This window comes from Saccostrea echinata, unplaced genomic scaffold (assembly GCF_033153115.1).
Source record: "Saccostrea echinata isolate AGI-Se365-2 ecotype Australia unplaced genomic scaffold, CSIRO_AGI_Sech_v1 ptg000040l, whole genome shotgun sequence".
Taxonomy (NCBI): domain Eukaryota; kingdom Metazoa; phylum Mollusca; class Bivalvia; order Ostreida; family Ostreidae; genus Saccostrea; species Saccostrea echinata.
The window spans coordinates 6,602,628-6,624,886 of NW_026889789.1; positions in this window are offsets into that span (position 1 = coordinate 6,602,628).

Below are 22,259 nucleotides of genomic sequence, written 5' to 3' on the forward strand. Positions count from 1 at the left end.
TGATCAAAATTTGTCCGTTGTCTGTCGCCTGTGACGTCGGCATCGTTGTAAACTTTTCAAAATTTCATCTTCTTCTCCAGAACTACTGGGCCAATTTCAACCAAACTTGCCACAAAGTATCCTTGGGTGAAGGGGATTCAAGTTTATTCAAATGAAGGGCCACGCCCTCTTTCAAGGGGAGATAATAAAGAATTAGTGAAAAATTAATAGCATCTTTTAAAAATCTTCTCAAGAACCACAGGGCCAGGAAAGATGAAACTCGTGTGGAAGCATCCTCAGGTAGTGTAGATTCAAGATTGTTCAAATCATGACACCACCCCCCCACCCCCACCCCACCCCCCCCCCCCCCACCCCCGGGGTAGTGTGGGGCCACAATGGAGGATCAAAGTTTTACATAGAAATCTATAGGAAAAATCTTTAAAAATCTTCTTCTCAAGAACAGCAAAGTTATTATGAGTCATATTTATATATTCAAGTTTGTTCAAATCATGACCCCCAGGGGTAGGGTGGGTCCACAATGGAGGATCAAAGTTTTACATAGAAATATGTAGGAAAAACCTTTAAAAATCTTCTTCTCAAGAACAGCAAAGCTATGATGAGTCATATTTATATGGAAGCATCCTCAGGTAGTGTAATTTCAAGTTTGTTCAAATCATGACCCCTGGGGGTAGGGCAGGGTCACAATGGAGGATCAAAGTTTTACATAGAAATATATAGGAAAAACCATTTAAAAATCCTCTCAAGAACAGCAAAGCCATGATGAGTCATATTTATATGGAAGCATCCTCAGGTAGTGTAGATTCAAGTTTGTTCAAATCATGACCCCTGGGGGTAGGGCGGGGCCACAATGGAGGATCAAAGTTTTACATAGAAATCTATAGGAAAAATCTTTTAAAATCTTCTCAGGAACAGCAAAGCCATGTTAAGTCATATTTATATGGAAGCATCCTCAGGTAGTGTAGATTCAAATTTATTCAAATCATGACCCCCGGGGGTAGAGTGGGGCCACAATGGAGGATCAAAGTTTTACAAAGAAATTTACAGGAAAATTTTTAACATCTTCTCAGAAACAGCAAAGCCCTGATTTATCATATTTATATTGAAGCATCCTCAGGTAGTGTAGATTCTATTTTGTTCAAATCATGATCCACGGGGGTAGGGTGGGGTTATAGTGGAGGATCAAAGTCTTAAATAGAAATATATAGGAAGATTTCTTCTGCTGAAGAACTGCAAAGCCATGATTAGTCATTTTGATATGGAAGCATCCTCAGGTAGTGTAGATTAAGTTTGTTAAAATGATGACCCCCGGGGATAGGGTCGGGCCATAATGCAGGATCAAAAATTTTACATAAGAACATATATATGGCACGCCAATTTCACAAAAATTAGCGAAACTTAGTTTCACAGTTGATAAACTAGGTTTATCGACTGTAAACTATAGTTTACAAACCGTGAACTATAGTTAACGATTCGTTAACTATAGTTTTCATCTGTAAAACTATATTTAACGGTTGTTAACTATAGTTTACGAATGCTAATCTAAGTTTATCTGTCTGTAATTAAACGTTAACAATAGATTTTGTTGATAAACATAGATTCACATCTGTAAACTATAATTTACAATCGTGAACTATAGTTAAGAGTTGTTAATCATAGTTTCACAAATCGTGAAACTATATTTATCAGATAAACTATGTTTTACATTCGTTAACCATAGATTTCGGTTGTAAACTATAGTTAACTGTCATTTATACTCACAAACTATATTTAACAGACGTAAACTGTATACTTATCGATCGTAAACTATAGTTTTGAGAGCTAAACAATGATTCACATTTGCCAATCATAGTTTATCGTAATAAACTATAATTCACATTCGTAAACTATAGTTAAGAGTTGTTAAATATAGTTTATGAATCTAAACACCTGTTAACTGTTAACGATAGTTTTCAATTCGAAATTTCGCGGCACCAATCGCGAGAAGCAATAATGGGGTATAGGTTTTATATTAAGGACACGTGTTGGGCATTATCTAAAGCAAAGACCGAGTTACATATAATCAATATTACTTTCTCTATTTAAACAGGATTAATTGTATTTGTTTTAAAATGTCGTGTATATATACATTTCCTATGGGGAAATTTTTAGAAATATGATAAAATTTTAATTTTTTAAAAGACAGAATATAACGAGATTTTTGCTCAAGCAGAGGAGGGTGAAGCGCGTTTTACAATGTGCCAAGCATTTTCCCGCCACATCTCATCACCAAAACAAAGAAACTGAAAGAGAGGAAATGCAGTGGCGGATAGATAGGGTTGTGGGGGTTTCAACGTCCTCCTTTGAATTTAAGAGAGAGAGAATGAGAGAGAAGTCCCAAATATTTGTTGTGTTTGTTCCGTGAAAGGCCACTTTTATTTATGTATGAAGAAAATTCGGTTGTTGAAAAATAAATTCCGCGCCTGCAATGTCACATGTACTGTGTTATGTCTTTATTTACAGATGAATATAAGATATACATGTATTTTATTAATGACAGATCACGCATTTCGGTCTCTATTTTTTTCTTTTAAATCAAAAAAATAAAATTTTAATCAATAATTTTCCAGTCATTTTTCTTTTTATTTCCAACTAGATTTGCTTTAAAATAATAGAACATTTACTTTTATTATACTTTCATGTTAAATACTAAAATCTGATTGGTTTAGAAGCATTTAACAATCCGTAATATTACCCTCAGCGTTAGCAACACACTTGACAACGGGTAACATTACGAAAATATCACATGCGTTCAAATCATGCGCGTACGGTTCACCATAGAATTCTCAAAACGTCGGTTGTGCGTTTGAAAGAAGCCGAATAAACGACGTCAATAAAAGCTTGCGTCCGATGTAGCTTACTTGAAAACAACAAACGACAGACGAAACATCCTTGCGAGTGCAAACTTTAGATGATAAAGGACTTTTTGAGTAGCAAACAAACAATAGAGAGGTTGGTAAATCTTTTCCGAAGCTTTCTTATTGAGAAAAATAGAAGCAGGGAGTTTGAAAGCTTTCTAAGCGTGAACTTAACGACGATCTCCGAATTTTTTTTATGACATCCGAAATCAATAAGACATTCAGTATAATAAAATAAATAGTGCACGTTTTTGAGGGTAACAGTTGAAATTGACACCCCTCGGAAAACCATTGTCAACCTCCGCTGACGCGTCGGTTGACAATGGTTTTCCTTGGGGTGTCAATTTCAACTGTTACCCTCAAAAACGTGCACTATTTATATAATAACGCCAACAAGAAATATACATGCATATATATTTAACAACAATTGTCGTTACATAGCAAAATCTTATAATGCTGTAACTAGGATTAACCGATCTATAATTTACAAAAAAAAAAACTATTGTTAACTATAGTTTTGATCGTAAACTATGGTTTAGAGTAGTGAAATCTAGTTTCACAGAAAATTGTGCATCTCCGATACAAAATAAGAGATTCTGTTCCTAAACTGTGTTTCTCAAGTGTAAAACTATGTTTATCGCATTTTTGTGAATTTGGCGCTTTGTATGTCTGTAAAGTATACTTTACAAAGCCTAAACTATAATTTACATTTGTTAGGTATAGTTTAGAGTTGTAAATCATAGTTTACAAATCGTGAAACTATATTTATCAGATAAACTATATTTATATAATAGTGTTATTATTTGGATGTACTATGCCGAAATAGTAGTCAGGGTTTGACACATGGTGCACGAGCCGGAGGCGAGTGCACTATGTGTCAAACCCTGACTACTATTTCGGCATAGTACATCCAAATAATAACACTATTATAATTATTATGCTGACTGTTGTTTGTATACGACAATTTAATTAAATTCTCAATCCCAAACCTGTTTGCAGACGTTAAATCTAAATGAAAATTTTCTTCAACATTCTTTGATCAAGCGTTATATCAAAAAGCGTTTTATTGACTCCGAAGAACCAGTTCATGTTACGTTGCAATTTTGGTTACTGAAAAATTCGATTATTTGTTAGAGAATTTTTCTTTAAGATCCTTATCAATAATATCAGTCTTATAGAAATTATATTCATTTATTTCTTGTTTTGTGACAAATGTATAAAAACTACGTTTAGATACTTGAAAATACATTCCCTAAAGTAGCGGTGTTTGTGGCGTAATCGTTAACGCGTTTGACTGACCTTCTCGAGATCGTGAGTTCGATCCCCAGCGTGGGTGCTAAATACATTTTCTCTAGAAAAGACAGCCGTGCACTATTTCGGCATAGTATGCTTACGCTATATAAATCCTTAGAACACTATGCGAAAATAGTTGGATATTGATTATATAGAGACAAACTGACAGGAAGCATAATAATTTGCAGTAGCAAATGATTGTTTTCCGTGTTAATTATAGTTTACGCTTGTGAAACATAGATTATCGTGTAAACTATAGTTTACATATGTGAAATATAGATTATCATCGTTAACTATAGTTTACGGTCTGTAAACTATAGTTTACAGTCGATAAACCTAGTTTATCAACTGTGAAACTATGATTAGCTCATTTTTGTGAATTTGGCGTGCCATACATATAGGAAAAATATTTCTTCTCAAGAACAGAAAAGCTATGTTTAGTCATATTGATATGGAAGCATCCTCAGGTAGTGTAGATTCAAGTTTGGTCTAATGATGACCCCTGGGATAGGGAGGAGTCACAATGGAGGATCAAATTTTTACAAAACAATACATGGGAAATATTTTTTAAAATCTTATCAAGTACAACAAAGCCATTGTTATATTGACATGGAAGCATCATCAGGTAGACCCCCCCCCCCTCCCGGTATCTGAACTGATTTGTGCTTTTGCCAAGCCAATGTGCTCAGGTGAGCGATGTGGCCCATGGGCCTCTTGCTTTTTAGAGAATGATTTCCCACACTTTTTTTTTCCTTAACAATTGCATTAGTGGATTTTTTCTCTGCTTCAAGGATGTAGCCATTTTGATTTTTAAAGGGACCTGGACACAGTTTCATTGTTTACATTTTAATTTTTTTTTTTTGTTTTGTTTTTTTTTTTTTTGCTTATTCAAAAAGTAAAACCAGTTGAATGAATTGAACGTACATGAATATTCTTAGAATTCAGTGACAACGACATTCTTCTTTACGTCACATCAGACGTCTGCTTTTTTGTTAACGGGGCACGAGCTCTGTTATTGTTTACGTTTCACCGGGTGTGTTCAATTTGTTAAACTCTGCACCTATCACTGAACACAGACTGACTATACTTGTGAGTTGGTTTTACTTTCTCACATTTCTACTCCGAATTTTCTGGATTATATTTTTCATTAATACACAACAAAATTTCTACTTTTCTTAAAGCTGAACACGCTTCGTAAAAAGAGAGTCTGTCCGCCATATTCGATTGGTTTCTCGCTTTATCTGAGGTCCCTGTATAAAGCCGCTCACTCAGTGTAATCAATCGTCATCGGTGTAGACGGACATATGCTTCACTCTGTAGCGACAAAAAATAACTGTGTACGTCTTCTAATGCAGGAGAGTAAGATACCAAAGAAATTTACAGCAGTTGCACAGGTCAGTGCAGTATACAAACAAACACAAATACACGTAACTGCACTAAAATGTAAACAAAGGTAATGTAAGATAACCTGCACGAACACGTGTTGCCATTCCGCGCCGATATCCTCGACAATAAAACAGTCAAGTGTAACAAATGCGAAGGGTATATCCCGGTGATGGTATCGTAGATAGTATGATCGAAAATGGCGTATAGCTTATTTACGAGTCATGTTCAGCTTTAAGTATTAAGGATAAAGTTTGCTTTGTGAAAGTGCAAAGATATGTCAATCAAACGCATCCTGGAATTCGTAGTTTCAATAATTTCCAGATAAAAGAAGTTTTATGAACACGTTTTTATTATATTTCCGCGTGAAATGCTAATAGTAACATATGTCGTGACATTATACAGAAAATTTGAAAAAATATTAACTTCAAATCTGTTTCCAGGCCCCTTTAAGAGGAAACAGATAATAATAGCCGGTAGGGGACTATAGTATTGCTCATGCAATACTCTCAGAATGCTTGACTGCTTATTTAGCAAAACTTCCCCCGGATTCTTTTACAACATAGGAGATCTTCCCCGTATGTATAAGAAACGCTATGCTGCAAATCTTCCCTCTAGGAAATAACAAATTTACCGGGCTATATCCCAGATCCCAGAATGTTTTGAGATACACATGTATAGACCCAACCAACCCCCCACCCCACCCCATTTATGATTTTATCTGGAGCTTTATATATATATATATATATATATATATATATATATATATATATATATATATATATATATATATATATATATATATATATATATATATATATATATATATATATATATATAGTATGTCTGTCTTAAAGTGAGAAGTATTATGACGTTCATGTCTGTCGGTCTTTGGGGCACTGGTCCCCTGTCTTTTTCGTCCGGCTCATAACTTAAATATATTTACTTCCACTGAACATTATTACCTTTATTTCTTATAAAAACCACTGCCATTAATCAGTCCATAAACAACACTAAGCAAGCCACCTGCATAAATTTCTTAAGCAACGACTGTTCCATCAATTATGCATACAATGACATACACATCATTCTATAATACAATAGTTAACATATTTAATTTACTTAGAATGTTTTTTTTTTAAAAGATATAAATATAAACAATAAAATGTCTTTATTTGTTTGTTAGTAAGGGAATCAACGTCGCAGCTATTGCAGAAAAAATTCACATTATGCATGTATTTTTTCTGCAACAGCATGAGACATTAATTCCTGTACTAACAACCAAAGAAAGCATTTTGACACATGCATGGAGTTAATTATATCGAACTTTGTCAGATGATACACGCACATCTTGGGTTGAATATGTGTTGCACATTATGTTATTTGGACTCTGTGTCTAAAAGCGTTTTCTGAATATTTTGTAGATATTATACATTTATTGCCTTGGTTCGAGGGTGTTGAAAATAAAGGGCAACTTGGATTGTCCCTTTGAAACTCATTCTTAATTAATTTTTCTTTATATATATATATATATATATATATATGATTGCGCCCAGGAGAAAAGGGCCTTATGGCAATTTTTACACATTTTAAGTTCTTCATGGATATTAATAGAGCAAGGTTAGAAGTTGCCAAATCTGAATTTTTATGGCCCTACGTCAACTCTAAGTAGGTTTTTTCTTCATTTATATCAATGATACTTTAACAGGTAAACAATGACGTCACGTTACTTTCGCACCAACGTCAAAAGTTTTCAGAGTGAACATGACTTTCACTTTGCATTGTAATGTTACTACGGTAATAAATGTATGTTATTGAGCATTTCCAGAAACATTTTTGAGTCATTGTCTCTTTTAATAATTGTATAATATGATAATAAATAGTTGTATTAACTATTATCCATCATGCAGTGGTGTATAGAACTATGAGTGTTTGTTCGTTTGTTTGTTTTACATTTCACTATGCTGGAATGTCAGGAAAACCCGAGAAGCAAGTGGCTTCTGTTCAATATCAATTTCTTCTCTCAAAACCAAAGTATTTATCTCGTGTAATAATCGTTTGAGAAACCTGTAGAATTCATTTGAAAATCATCTCATTTTAAGCACGGCTTTCGATAGGACAAGATGTCAATTTTTCTTTCTTTCTTTTTTTTTTGGGGGGGGGGGGGTGAATCCAGTATAAACGATATCTCTTTCAAAATGTGAAGTTAAAAAATATTTCAAAAAAATTCTCGGGAACAACAATAAAATAGATGCTGCTGGGTAGTGAAAATTTGTTGCTTTTTTGTTTTTGTTTTCTAAATATAATTAGACAGAAAATTTGTGAAATGTAGTGAGTTACCGTATACGCTGTACAACAATTTAAGGACATTAAGTTGATACACAGCATGTTAAGCAATATTCAATAAAAAAAATTTCAAACAAAAAATCAGAAGGACTTCTGCCGGCATGTGGTAACAAAACTTCTTTTTTTAAATTGAAATGATACACATTTTTTTCAGTCACAGCAAGGAAATTTTTTGAATAATTAATTTTAAGTAAGCAAGTTGATAAATTATAAACAAATGGATGAATAATAATTCACATGCATTAATGAAAGGAACAGATCCAGGATGACCAGTAGTTGGATTGTTTGGGGGGGGGGGGGGGTTAAATGACAGAAACATGCAATACTTGTAGTTAACATGAGTTTAATAGCATACGAGGGTTGTCGTATTTTTAAAATCTTCCTACATTTTAGGTGTGCAGGGGGGATGCCTTCCCACCACCAACCCCATAACCTCCAAATAGGTCATTTGGTTAGGTTTGAAATACTATTGAAATAATTCCTCAATCTGTTTTTGCACCTTGAACTCTCTCCTTACTTACATGTATATGAGCAGGGTCAAATTCAAAACATACAGCGATCATGAGCTCCACATACCTGGATCTGGAAACTTAACTGCTATCAAATCTAGTTAATCATGAGAAAAATTGCGTCCTAGAATAACGATTTTGTTTGATTTTGTAAAATTAAATGGTTTCAGAAAAACATGTATACACTGGGTATTAATAGATATCGGGTATTTTATTATCATTTCAACAAATTTTATCCGAACTTTGAATGAAATCAATATGTCATTTTTTAAAATTAATATCAAATAGATTTTTCTAAGAAATAAATCATAAATAATTATATATATATGTTGTTGTTATGAATCAATGACGTGCAGATTAATTAATAGAATTTTTTCGGCTGGGGGGGGGGGGGGAGTGTAAAAATTAATTGAAAGTTTTATATATCCAGTCAGTTAAATGCGACCGGTTCATAATATTCCCCGACTGGCTGAGTTTTTAAATGACAAATTTTTACGATGTTGCACACATTAAGTACATGTAAATATTGTTATGTGATGGTGTGTGTAGACCCCCCCCCCCCCATTTCTCGCGGCTTCTTTATCGTATGAAATTCTAATGTTATTGTTTTAAATTGTTATTGTATATGAAGTTTTACAATATTAGAATTCCATTCTGGCCCCATGCCAGAGACTTGGATATGCTTATCCTTGTAAAGCTTTACAGATACACTGTACAGGAGTTAGGTCATGGTAATATATAATGACCCTGGCCCTCTTCCCCGGTCTCCTGCACTGCCACAAAAATAAAAACTTGCAAATATATTCTTAGTCTTTTGTGCAGTATATTTTTAGCATTTAATTTAATTTGTACAGTGCATGTTTAAATACAATTTGATCTTAACAAAATTTATTTCAATAAATCCAAATAACAAAATCAGTCCGTTTACATAATTCAACGGCAAGTTAAGCAATATCATACTAAACCGATAACTGAGATTATTATTTCAATAAGAAAACGAGTTTTAGATTGATAATAGAACTGTAATGACATACAATGCTGAGATTCCATGAATGACAAGGATTACATATATTACATATATTTGACTTTTAAGTAACTAAAAACTGCAGATAAAGCTAAAACCTTTGAACTTTTTTTATGCACACCAACATGTTATATTTTCGAGTTACTGAAAATAAATAGACAGCAAAAGAAAAAAAAGATAGAGATTTCTTTTCATAATACGATATTGTTGTGTTTTTGAAAAGTCGCCTTTTCATTAAAGTTTCACATTTCACATTGTATTAATAAACTGGATTTAATGTAACATCTCTCTCTCACTCTCTCTCTCACACAAACACACACACACACATCAGGTATACATACATGTAAACTTTTTTTTAAGCTAGAACAATTAGAACAATTTTATTTCATTCGGTAGTTTTTGTTTGTTTTCAAGTACTTACATCGGAAGTGGCAACAACAAAAATAAGACGAAACAATTTTTTTTTAAATTTCATTTTATTTTATTTTATTTAAATCTATGATCATTATTACCGGGAAAAAAAATAAAATTCAAGTTATTTTAAAAATTAATTTCATGTTAAAATAAATAGATGCACATGTAACAGATTTAAAAAATAAATGAAAGTCTGGTTCAATGTAGCATCTATTTCTTATTCTATATTTTTCTTCTCTTTCACTTTGACAGCAGCTAGTTCCATGAGCTTTCAAAAATACTTTTAAAGAAAGTATAAATATAATACTTACAATTAAAACGTTTTTTACGGGAGCAAATTTGTATGAGTATGTTGATTTTGAATGGTGTTAAAAAAAAGAAAAAGAAAATCCCTCTCTGGTACCTCTCTAGTATCTCGCTTGTCAGAGTTACCTCTCTTCTTTTTATTTATAGTTCTTAAAAATAATATCACGTCTGTCATTCGTTCGTACTTTTGCTAGATTTTTGAAAACTTACAAGAATACTTTTCTTAATTTTCTGTTGAAAGAAGTGTGATCAGTTTCAAATTTTGGCAATTAAAGCATTTTACAACAAAAATTTATGCACGATGTACCAATGCTTCAATGTTTACCTGATCGATGTGTTGAGAATGGTGGGGCGGATCTTACACATGAAAACGATTTCCTCTGCAATATTTTGATAATATACCCGTGTCTAACAAATAACTTCAATTTGTCTGTATATCAAAATCGCATTCGTTCATCCATATTCAATTATCCAGAAAATCGCCTTGTCTGAAGCTTCTATACATGTATAGGAAATGCATACTCCAACATGCTAGAGGTTCACGGCGAGATACTTTTTGACTTGGCGCTGAGGTATATAAGGAGCGTAGGGACGTTAACCGAGGCTCTTACTTGTAGGAGTAAGGAAATGCATAGCCCAGATCAGAGACGTATAAAGGTACAATAACATGCAGTAAAGAAACGGGTCTCTAATAAAATTCTAAATAATTAATTAATATCAGTGGACTAGAAGATCAAGACGTGAATTAAAGATATAAATGAAAATAAATAATTATTTCAATGTTGAGAACAACGACAAAAGTGAGCTAGACGTGTCAAAACGTAAAACACGTGGATAAAAAAATCTGCGTCGACGCTCACCGTCTGCAACGTCATATCTTTATGACGTTATTTCTCTGTTTTAGCAAAATTGCCATAAGGCCCTTTTGTCATGGGCTCAATCATATATATGAAAGAAATATTGAAAATGATGTATAATCTTTCATTTCTATGCTCACATTTACAAAATTTGCTTTATGAAGTTTTTTATTAACTTGTAATACCATTGTTTACAGAGACGTAGGTGCTATTGTGTCAATAAAGCATTGAGTGTGTTTTTTTCACGTGATTTACATGTACATAGTTTTAGACAGCAGTACAAGGTGCGTAATTGTTATTCATCAAAAAAAAAAATTATGTACACTCGAACATCAAAGCGTTTGCACGGTATTTGAAGCAACTATATTAATCATCTAAAATAACTCAGATATTAAATGTGAGCATGGAACAGTGTCTTCGGAATATAATATATCTTTCAATTTCAGCCTTATAGAGTAAAAAAAGAAGCTTTACGGTTTTTCTGGTGAACAAGTAAATATTATACTGTTGAAACCGACGAAACCACATGTCGCTATTGAATCGTAAACACGTAGTGGACCGTCATGCTTTGCGACTCGAGAATGGGTTTGACGAAAACTTCGTCACGTGTTGAAAAATGCCTTCTATAAAAGGTAGTGTACCCGACCTGATAAATATGCAACTAAATTTGCTGTACCATCTGAATTTGGTAGATTTCCCTACACTTCCACATTGTAAGATTAATGATAAGCTATTGGTATAGATTTGAAAATCTGGTAAGTCTTTTCCACCTTTACAAGATGTATATTGTGAATCCAAGTCACTATGATTAAAAGGCGAAGATAAGAAACCGTGATTGATCTAAAAAAAAATCTATAAAACAATGCAAATCTGCAAAGAGGGCACAAAGGTTCACTTCTATATAAATAGGGATCTGACCTATAGGGCCGGGCTTGGTTTTTTTCTCTACAAAAAGCTTGTCGATTTCCGTTCCGATTAATGACATTAGGCTGAATACATGTAACAATTTGTTTTTCATAAATCTTTATTTCAGTGAGTAGAGGTAGGAGGAATACTTTCATTGATATTCTGAGTTTGTTATTGTAGTAGTGGCCTTTAGTGAAGAATAACACCACTTATGGGTTCATCGTTTATTATTAAACACTTCAGTGTTGATATGGATGGACACAATGATATAATAGTTGTAATTAAGCCCTGTAATAGGAATAAACAATATTGAGCATAAAAAATTAACAATAAACTTACAAGGGAATATGTATATTACAAGAAGGATAACTCTTGCTATCTTCTTAAAGTTCAAAGTACTTTACAAGTTATTTCCCTTGACTGCATTAAAAATATATTAAAAACATTAAAGGTGCTTAGACACAGATTTGAAGTTAATATTTTCTCATATTTTCTGTATAATATCACGACTTATATATTGCAATAGCATTTCACACGAAAATAAAATTAAAAACTTATTTTATCTGGAAATTATTGGAACTAAAAATTCCTGGGCGCGTTTGATTAACACATCTTTGCACTTTCACAAATTTTATCTTTATCCTTAATATTTAAGAGAAGAAGCAATTTTGTTGTGTATTAATGAAAAACATTACATCTATAATCTAGAAAATTCAAAGTAGAAATGTGCAAAAGCAAACCCCCTCATTAATATCGTCAGCCCGTGCTCAGTATTATGTACAGAGTTTAACAAATTGAATACACCCGTGAAACGTAAACTGTTTTTGTAAACAGGGCACGAGCTCTGTTATTGTTAATGTTTACAATTCACCGGGTGTGTTCAATTGTTAAAGTCTGCACACACCACTGAGCACGGACTGACAATACTGTGAGTGGGATTTGCTTTCGAATATTTCTACTCTGAATTTTCTGGATTATAGTTTTAATATTTTTCATCAATACATAACAAAATTGCCACTTTTCTTAAGTATTTAGAATAAAAATTAAAATTTGTGAAAGTGCAAGGATGTGTCAATCAAACGCGTCCAGAAATTTGAAGTTTCAATAACTTCGAGATGAAATAAGATTTTTATTATATTTTAGCATGAAATGCTATAGCAACATATAAGTCATGAAATTATACAGAAAATTTGAGAAAATATTAACTTCAAATCTGTGTCCAAGCACCTTTAATTCTGATAATGAATATTATGCATATACAATATTACTCCATAAATATATACATTTCAATGCAACTATTTCACATTACATTTATCTATGATAAAAGTATTATATTTCATATGCTTATCAATTAGTCACATGTTTATGGAACAAGGCTTAAACTCAATAAGCTGCCTGAATCAAGTCTCGGGTATACTACATATTAACTGTAAATAATAATTTAACTATACAACTTCAGAATCAATAATCAGATCCCATCAATGAAATTGATAACTGATATTTGTAAATTACTAAGGTCGAATGATAAAAGTAAAAGAAATAAACTTGATAATCAAATCAATTGAATTTACTCATGAATGATAGAAAATACATAAATTAGATAATTTACAGAAATATTAAATCAGATATTAATCAAGATAATAAAATATAGAGTGCACTTACTATCTGTCAGTACATCTTTCAGGTCAGTCAGGATAATTAAAATATGGAAGACTTCACATAGATACAGTCACTACATAATTATATATTATAAGCACTTTCCTCTAAGGAATCTAACTTTCTAATGAACAAAGGCAGTTCACCAAAAGCGGGAAAATATATAATGTAAATCTATTGGTTCTTCAAACCACATGACATGTATCACATGTCTGAAAATGACCACATAGGTAAAATAACCATAGGCATTAAATACCAAAAAATCATTAATTGAAGAAGTCAACTAATGATCAATGAATAGCACAATAAAAGAACCAAGGGAGAATAGGGCAATACAGGAATGTGTATCCAATTTTGTTTCAACTAAATATATACAATATATGATGATGTAGATGATGATCAAGTGAAATAATCATAAAACAACAAGAAACACAATATACCTTTAGTATCATTTATTAATCATAAATATATTGAAAATATCACCCTACTACATTATCTCCAAATGTAATAATTGATATTTTTCTTTACTTCTCATTGTATACATAATGGTAATGTCTACTGTCTCTGGAACTCTATTTTTTTTATGTCTAGGCTATTTGTTTTACAACACATTTCAGTTGGATATAATAAAAACATGCAATTAATGTGTGCAAATCATATGGGCCTAAATGAAATCCAAGGGAGTACAGTTACTGATATATGTAGCCCTACTGTTTCAAAACTTAAGATCTTAAAACACTGACTGAAAACAAAAGTACATGTATGTTATTCTAAATATATTAAGCTCAAATAATTCAAGCAATACGTAACATTCATGTACTACATGTAACCCAGACAAGCACTAGTAGCACAGACAGAATAAAAGCAATGTGATTAAATTCTAAGGAATATATACAATTGAAATTCATCGCAGCTCAATGCTGCCGAGAATATCTGTATCGAGTAACACAGATTGAGTTATTCTTGTCCTCGGAGAAAGTGTGCTATACTGAGACTTGTTCCGCCTGACTGACAACTGTATATTGGATTGTTACGATTTGATCTCTCTCTAGTTTTTCTTACATCAAAAATTGGAATGCATAAAGGATAGATAATTGAAGAAGCATACACAAGCCTATAAAAAAATTAAAATAGTTTTTGAAAAGGCAAAAATTTAAAACTATAAAAGTGTGGCAACAGGTGAATTCGAACCCCCGACTTTAAAAATAAAGTACCCACGATATAAAAGTCAGCGCATATATCAAATGAGCTACATCCTTTGAGAAGAATCTCGATCTATTTCTGGTATACATGTTGCTCCATTAAATATCGATGGTATTTGTCGTGATTTAACTTTTGTCAAAGTAATCATGGTGAAATGTTGTACACCTTATTCACGAATTAATGACAACGTGACCGTTGCTAATGAATATTCGTTATTTTTGTGATATCCCCCCCCCCCCCCAAAAAAAAATAATTATCAATCTTTTTATATGAAACATAAATAGTTATTTGATCGTATTATCCCTCATCGTATGACAATAATGAAGTTCAATATATACCCAGGTCAAAAAAACAACTGCATTTTCCCCACTGGGAGTGTTAATTATATGTGATACTTTTCAGACAAAAAATAAATTATCAATCTTTTTATATTAAACATAAATAATTATATAATTTGATCATATCCCTCATCATATACGACAGCAATGAAGTTCAATTTTTTCTCAGGTAAAAAAAAAAATCTCCTCTGGGAGCGTTGTTCACTTTTTCTGAATTCTGTCTTAGTGATTTTCAGTTAAAAAAAAAAAAAAAAAAAACTCATTGCATGTATCTTAGAAACTGAAATTGCAAGTTTCACAACTTCACGCAAGATGAAGAAGAAATCAGAAAATGGCAAATATTTATAAATTTGCTTGATAAAGACCTTGTAAGCCCTTTCACCACATTTTTTTCGACATGAATATCACTGTAATGAAGCTTCGCTTCAGATTTTCACATAGTAGGGCTATAGTAGGGTAAAAAAAAATTGATGAAGAAATGCTCAAGAATAATACGACCTGAAAGGTGTATGCCAGTTAACTGTTTAAGGTTGTTGCTAAAGACGGTCAAGCTTTTTGAAAATTTCCTCATAAACCCTTGGGTTTATGAGCCTTAAAAATCAACTCCCATTAGTACTTTCAGTACTTTGATCATGAAGCGTAGCGGTGTCGGTCGAGGATTGCCGATTGTGTGTCGGAGTGACTGTCGCTCTTCCGAAAGAGCAACTTAGGGGAGAGGCAGCGAAAGTCGGACGGTTTTTCGGACCCCCTCGTCTGCACCTTTGGTAAACGCTCCAAACTCTTCACATATAACCGGAAACTTTTACATCACATAAAATGATGTTTTTACCCTCTTTCTATTCTTAATTTTCATTGGTTAAAAGCTTTGTAATGTTATAAATCAAAACCAAACACGGGAAGGCAAGGGCTGATAAAGTCGGACATCGACAGTGAAAGTCGGACATGTAGAATTTTAAGTCGGACACATACTGGTTTCGACATTTAAAGTCCAATTTTCTTCATTTTTTTTTTAGGCTAAATCATAGTTAGAGAGTAGGACACGTAGTGTGGGGGGGGGGGGGGGACCCCTCACTTTTTTCCCAAGCATTAACTTTTCACTATTGAAAATTTTCAATGAAAGGCTGGTTGCCCCACCACCACCTTTTTTTTGTTGCAGTATAGTCAAATCAGGGTAATCTGGTAATGTATGAATAAAATTTGGTTTTGAAAGAAGTTGGAACCCTCCCACTAACCCCCGAAATTGGATTTTTGAATTTGGACAATTAAACCCCTCCTTTTTTTTTTTTTTTTTTTTTTTTTTTTTTTGCTCGTCGTTTTTTTTCTTCAGGTAAGTTGATTTTTTTTATTTGGCTGCCCCCTCCCCCCACTTTCAAATACGATACTACGTGCCTGGGCAAACTTCGTGAACATTTAAGTGATTATTACGTAATAAACTTAGTAGTCATTGTATGGATTATTTAGATAAACTTTCCATTTACACCAAGAAATTTAAATGAACATATAGTATCTTGCGATCTATAAACCAATGCGTTATCGTGTGAATAAATTTTAGGGTTTAAATTGTTTCCAAAATAAAACCCATTTATATAATGATTATAAGACAGATAGCCGGAAAGGAGAAAACTATATCTTTAAAATTATAAATTAAATTATATTTTTTATATCCCTCAATCTTTAAAGTGGAATCAGTAATCTATGGAACTAATTTTATTTTTCAACAAGGAAAGTTCTTTTTTTTTCAAAATAAACAATGAAACTGAGTGCCGAGTTCTAAACATGAAACTAAAATAAAGCCGTGAAAAAAAATGTTTGTGTTGATTTTTTTTTTTTTTTTCCTTCTTTTATTTTCCTCAGTTCCAATATTTCTCATTTCTCTGTTAAAATTCTTCGAGATGTTTTTTTGGTTTTATAGGTGTTTTTCATTGTTTTTCTGAAATGAAAATTTCTGTAGGTAGATGTATCTTTTTTATTTCTTTCTTCCTAAAAGTTGCAGGGAATGAGCATGCAGAATTTGATTTGCAAAAGCGAAAATATTCTTAAATTACCGGTAAATTATATTACATAATAAGGTTCCGGGTTCAAATCCCATCCCATACCGTATTTTTTAATTTTTTTTTTTCGAAATGTTAATAAATTGTTCTAGTTTTTAAGAAAATTGACAATTAAAAACAATGTATTGTGTGTTGTCCGACTTTAAATTCTCCTCTGTCCGACTTTAAATGACCCAGAATGTAAAGTCGGACAGTTTAATTTTAATGGTTTTTATAAATAAATATCCACCAAATTATTATTATTAAGGGAATAGTTAATATTTATCATGTAAAAGTATGCTTTAATTACAAAATATATTAGCAATCACAGAATACAGACAGCAAACTGAAGATTTCGCCAATGATCACTATGTGTTGCGCATGCGAGTTTTCATCCGGATCCGTGAGATGTGTATGTACCCGACGAATTTTAGAGGTTATTTCAAACATTTTCATGACTTACATTTGAATGACAACCAATAACACCCTGTAAACAGAGATACTTAAGAAAAATACAAACGACACTAAATATAGTAATGATTTTATTCTGAAAAAGAAGAGTGTCCGACATTCGATGTTGTCCGACTTTAGCTGTTCCGCCCCTAACATTCGAGGCGGAAGGATATTCCACTTTGCTGTGACTTTGCTTATACATGTTATAAGGTGATATATATGTGATCAGATGTATTTTTTTATATACTTACACTTCATTGCCTGTACAACATTTCTTTGTGTTGTTGTCGGGTTATACTGTCATGTTAATCGTTAATGTTCTAATGAATTTATGATGAACAGATAAATGTACACGTGTATTTATGATCCCTGAGTACCCTAACACGTGTTGTTGTTACATCGGGGTAGGGCAGGTGTCTGTAACCCAAATGATATTACCGGTATTGAAATTACCAAAAAATTACCCCTTGCCCTGAATGTTCTATCGTTAAAATGATAAATGTCCTACGGACTGTGGTGAGGGCCTGTCCTGAGACACAGTTAGATTATTCTAACTACCCTTGCCCCTCCTAATTACGAAACAATGATATGCTAGGCCTATAAGAGTTGCCTATTGAATTACGGGTTGCATCAGATTTTTTCGTTGATATTTTGCAAAGTAGTTATATTTCATGCAATGCAATATATGTATTGAAAATATAATTTGTGAGTCATCCAAGAGTCTTTTTGTTTTCCAAATTGTACAATTGAACGTACGTGTTTCAACAAGGCTTAGTATCCCCACCTTAAATCATTTCACAGGTGCTTGGGGACAGCCCCCCCCCCCCAATTTATATATAGGGCTTAACTTGGAAAGCCCTAAATATATATCGGGGGGGGGGGGGGGGTCCTGTGAATCATTTTCTCCATTTCCAGGTCATGTGATTTCACGGTTTTGTAATATTAAGGGGTCGTCTTGAAACACGAATTTTATGGAACATACTAAAGACCTGACCTACTAAAGACCTGACTGACCTGACCAACATAAAATTCTCCAAAAATTCAATATTTTGAGTTTTTATGTCAATTTTTTCATGATAATTTCTTAATCATAAGGTGCAATTTAATTGAATAAAGGTTTATTCAATCATTTTTACCAAATTTATTGTCATTTATCAACTCATTTCATGAAAATTTAATGACCTGACCAAATTTGAAATGACCTGACCAAATGATAATCGTTCATAATTGTTATCTTTTTAAAAATATTTGATGTATTTTTAACATATATTCTCTATTATAGTGATTTATAGTTTAGATAAAATGTTTTTAGAAATATATTTACCAAATATTTAGTCTTTATCCATTCATTTCATGATAATTTAATGACCTGACCAAATATGAAATGACCTAACCAAATGAAAATCATTTGTAATCGTAATCATTGTATAAAAATATTTTATACATATAATGTTAGTTTATAAATATTAAGGTATAATACTTTGTAATTAAACATTTCTGACAGATAAACACAAACTTATGAACCTATATATTACATATGCATTGACCTGATGAAACTAAGCCGAATTTACATAAGCAACTTTTCACCAATTATAATTTAAAGTATTGTATGCACTTAAATTAAAAAATCTTATCTTATATTTTTCTAAGCATAAAATTAAATATAGATGACCTGACAGCAATTCCGAGACCAGACTGAGACCATGTGTATACTAAAAACCTGACTGACCATCATATCTATACTTAAGACCTGACTGATCTTATCTACTAAAGACCTGACTGATCATATCTAATAAAGACCTGACCGACCATGCATATATACATATAAACTAACACTGTTCAAAGACATAAATACATTAAAAGAAATCTTGATTAATGATACATGTAATATACACTATCTTTAATATTCTTAATTTTGTGCACTTCTGTATCTAAATTACATTCAAAAGTGCACAAAGTTAGAAATATCAAAGTTTCGTGTATCTTCTAAAATAATATATATCTACGGTACCAGTATTTATTTAACCTTTCCAATATATTTATTATCTTGTTTTTTGCATGTATAACATGATTTGTAAATTATCTCAATTTATTTGTTAATTATGACAACCATGCATATATATAGATCTAGTAATCATTGTGTTTGTATAACAAGGAGAGGATCTATTAAGTTGAAAAAACTGGTACAATAAAAACGTCCAATCCCATGAAACCTCTTGTATGTAATATACAATAAAATATGTTCAAAATTAAATCATTTTAATAATATTTAACTTGTACTTGTAATATCATCATTTCAACCTGTTTGGGAATTTATTATTATTTTTTTTTAATCAATTTTGGATACAGCCAAGTGTATACATATTTACAAAATTAGTTACTTCTAATGAAGGAGTGTGAAAAATTATCAAATGAATTAAAAGAATGCTGTTTAAATCAAATCTATAAACTGTATATCAAATAGTGAAATGGATAATTGTTGATCGGCTTAATTATACTCTGCTAAGTGTCAAGAGGGGCACTGGTCCATTCGGCAAACCTCGGCTGATTCTGTCACCTTCATCAAACCTCTGCTGTACGAGGAAACTTGATATGCGTCTCCGCTTAACATTTGTGATAAGGCTGCCTGTTTACCGCTTAGGGAAAACGTAACGCTTTGAAAACGATAAACATGCATCTGATATACGATAAAAATTTTCAAAAACATTTAGGTAACACTAAGAATAACACTTACCAAGAAAAATGCACTTTGTATCTTAGCATAATCACATGTTTGTTAACGGATCGAATTCAGCACACTGTGCATGTATATGTAGGGCGCAGCCATATTGGGTATAAAGTAGCTTCAGTTCAATGGGGTTGAAGCATTAAAAATGTAAAAACTAGAATTATGTAGGCCCGTAGGAAGCAATTTCACTTTGAGGGGGTACAACCATACATTTTCATTTAGGGGGCACTATCAAGTACCAAAGTCTCTTGACAAGCAAAAAAAAAAGATCATTTGTTATTATTGAGGGGGCACATTGCTGTTTTCTATAGTATTCTATGTATCAGCAAAATTATTATATCCCCCCCCCCCCGGTTCCTACGGCCATGATATGTATATAGGAAATGAATGCCCCGCCAAGGGTTCATTAGTAATGTAACATGAAAATCTGTATGAGTGAATGAATTTTGATGAGTTGGGAGATGGCAAACAAACATTATTTTAAAGATGGCATAATTCCAAGTAAATACACTTGCCACTAGGTTTTGTATATTGAGTTTTGACATGTACCATGTCATGAGGAATCTGAACTGCAAAATTAATAAATCAGTGTAGATTTGTTTGAACTATGATCATTAAGAAAAAGATGAAGGTAACGAACAGTGATTGATCTCATTCAAAAAAAAAAAAATACAAATATGTGAACAGGCATAAAACGAGAACCTCATGGAAATTCTATAGTGGAAATTCTAGTAGGGAATAAGCATCGACTATCGACTGGTCAGACCTACCGTGAACCCTATGTATTGATCAGGTAGACAGAATATTCCATGGTTGTGAAGTATTAAAAGAGAAATATCTTGTTTATAGTTTAGTAAATGTTTCTCGTGAATTATAGCCCGAACCAGAGCATAAGTTTACCTGGAAATATTTTCTATAATACACATGTAGAAGCAGTTCTGCATATTTTTTTCATAAAGTTGGTTTTTCGAAATTCAATACAATATCCAATGCCCCAAAGTAAATCTATTTATAGCATGACCATAGGAACCGGATGGGGAGGGGGGCAATAATTTTGCCGATATATAGATTACTATAGAAAGCATAGCTACTATATGTCTGATGACCTTTTTTTTTTCGCTTGTCAAGGAATTTGGGAAATTGATAGTGCCCCCAACTGAAAAAATATGGTTGTGCCCCTCCCCCCCCCCCCCTCAACTGAAATTGCTTCCTACGGGCCTGTACAGTATGGTATTTTCCATTTAAACATGGTAGAAGGCGAAATGCTATATCTCTTTAGTATAAAAAGGGGCCTTACAATTGGTCTGAAACATGTCAGAAAAAATACGACCCAATGATAGTTTATATATTTGCCAACAAGGTCTGTAACGACTGTAGAATTTACGAAATGCTGACTTTAAAGGAGGTTGTTAAAATCCCTGTAACATCAACTTATCTGTCAGTAGCCTGCCTTTGTTTAAAAACTGATCGTACTCAGAGCATGCTTTGAGTATCGAATAAGTTGGATAACATTGATACATGTACCATATGCAGGTGATATTGGAATATTACTACATTAATGAGGAAAGTTGACGATGGAAAAGCTGAATGTATCATATTTGTCAAACAGTTTAGCTGCAGGGATCGACATTAACGGTTGTCCGATTGCCCGGGGCAAGTAAATTCTCAGTACGGGCAAGTGAAACTGCTGATGTACTTGTCCGATCGGGCAAGTGAATATTTGATAGAATTTTTAAATCTTACATTAGTTTATAAACAAAACAATAATTTGAACATTTGATTTCTACCAGGAATATATGACATTCTTTTTGTAGTCGGAAATTCCTCGGTAGCGCCGTTTATTCAAAAATCGGGTTCGTTATTCCATTTTTCTTTCTGGGTAGTTGACAAAACTGACTTCTTAACATTCTTATTATGAA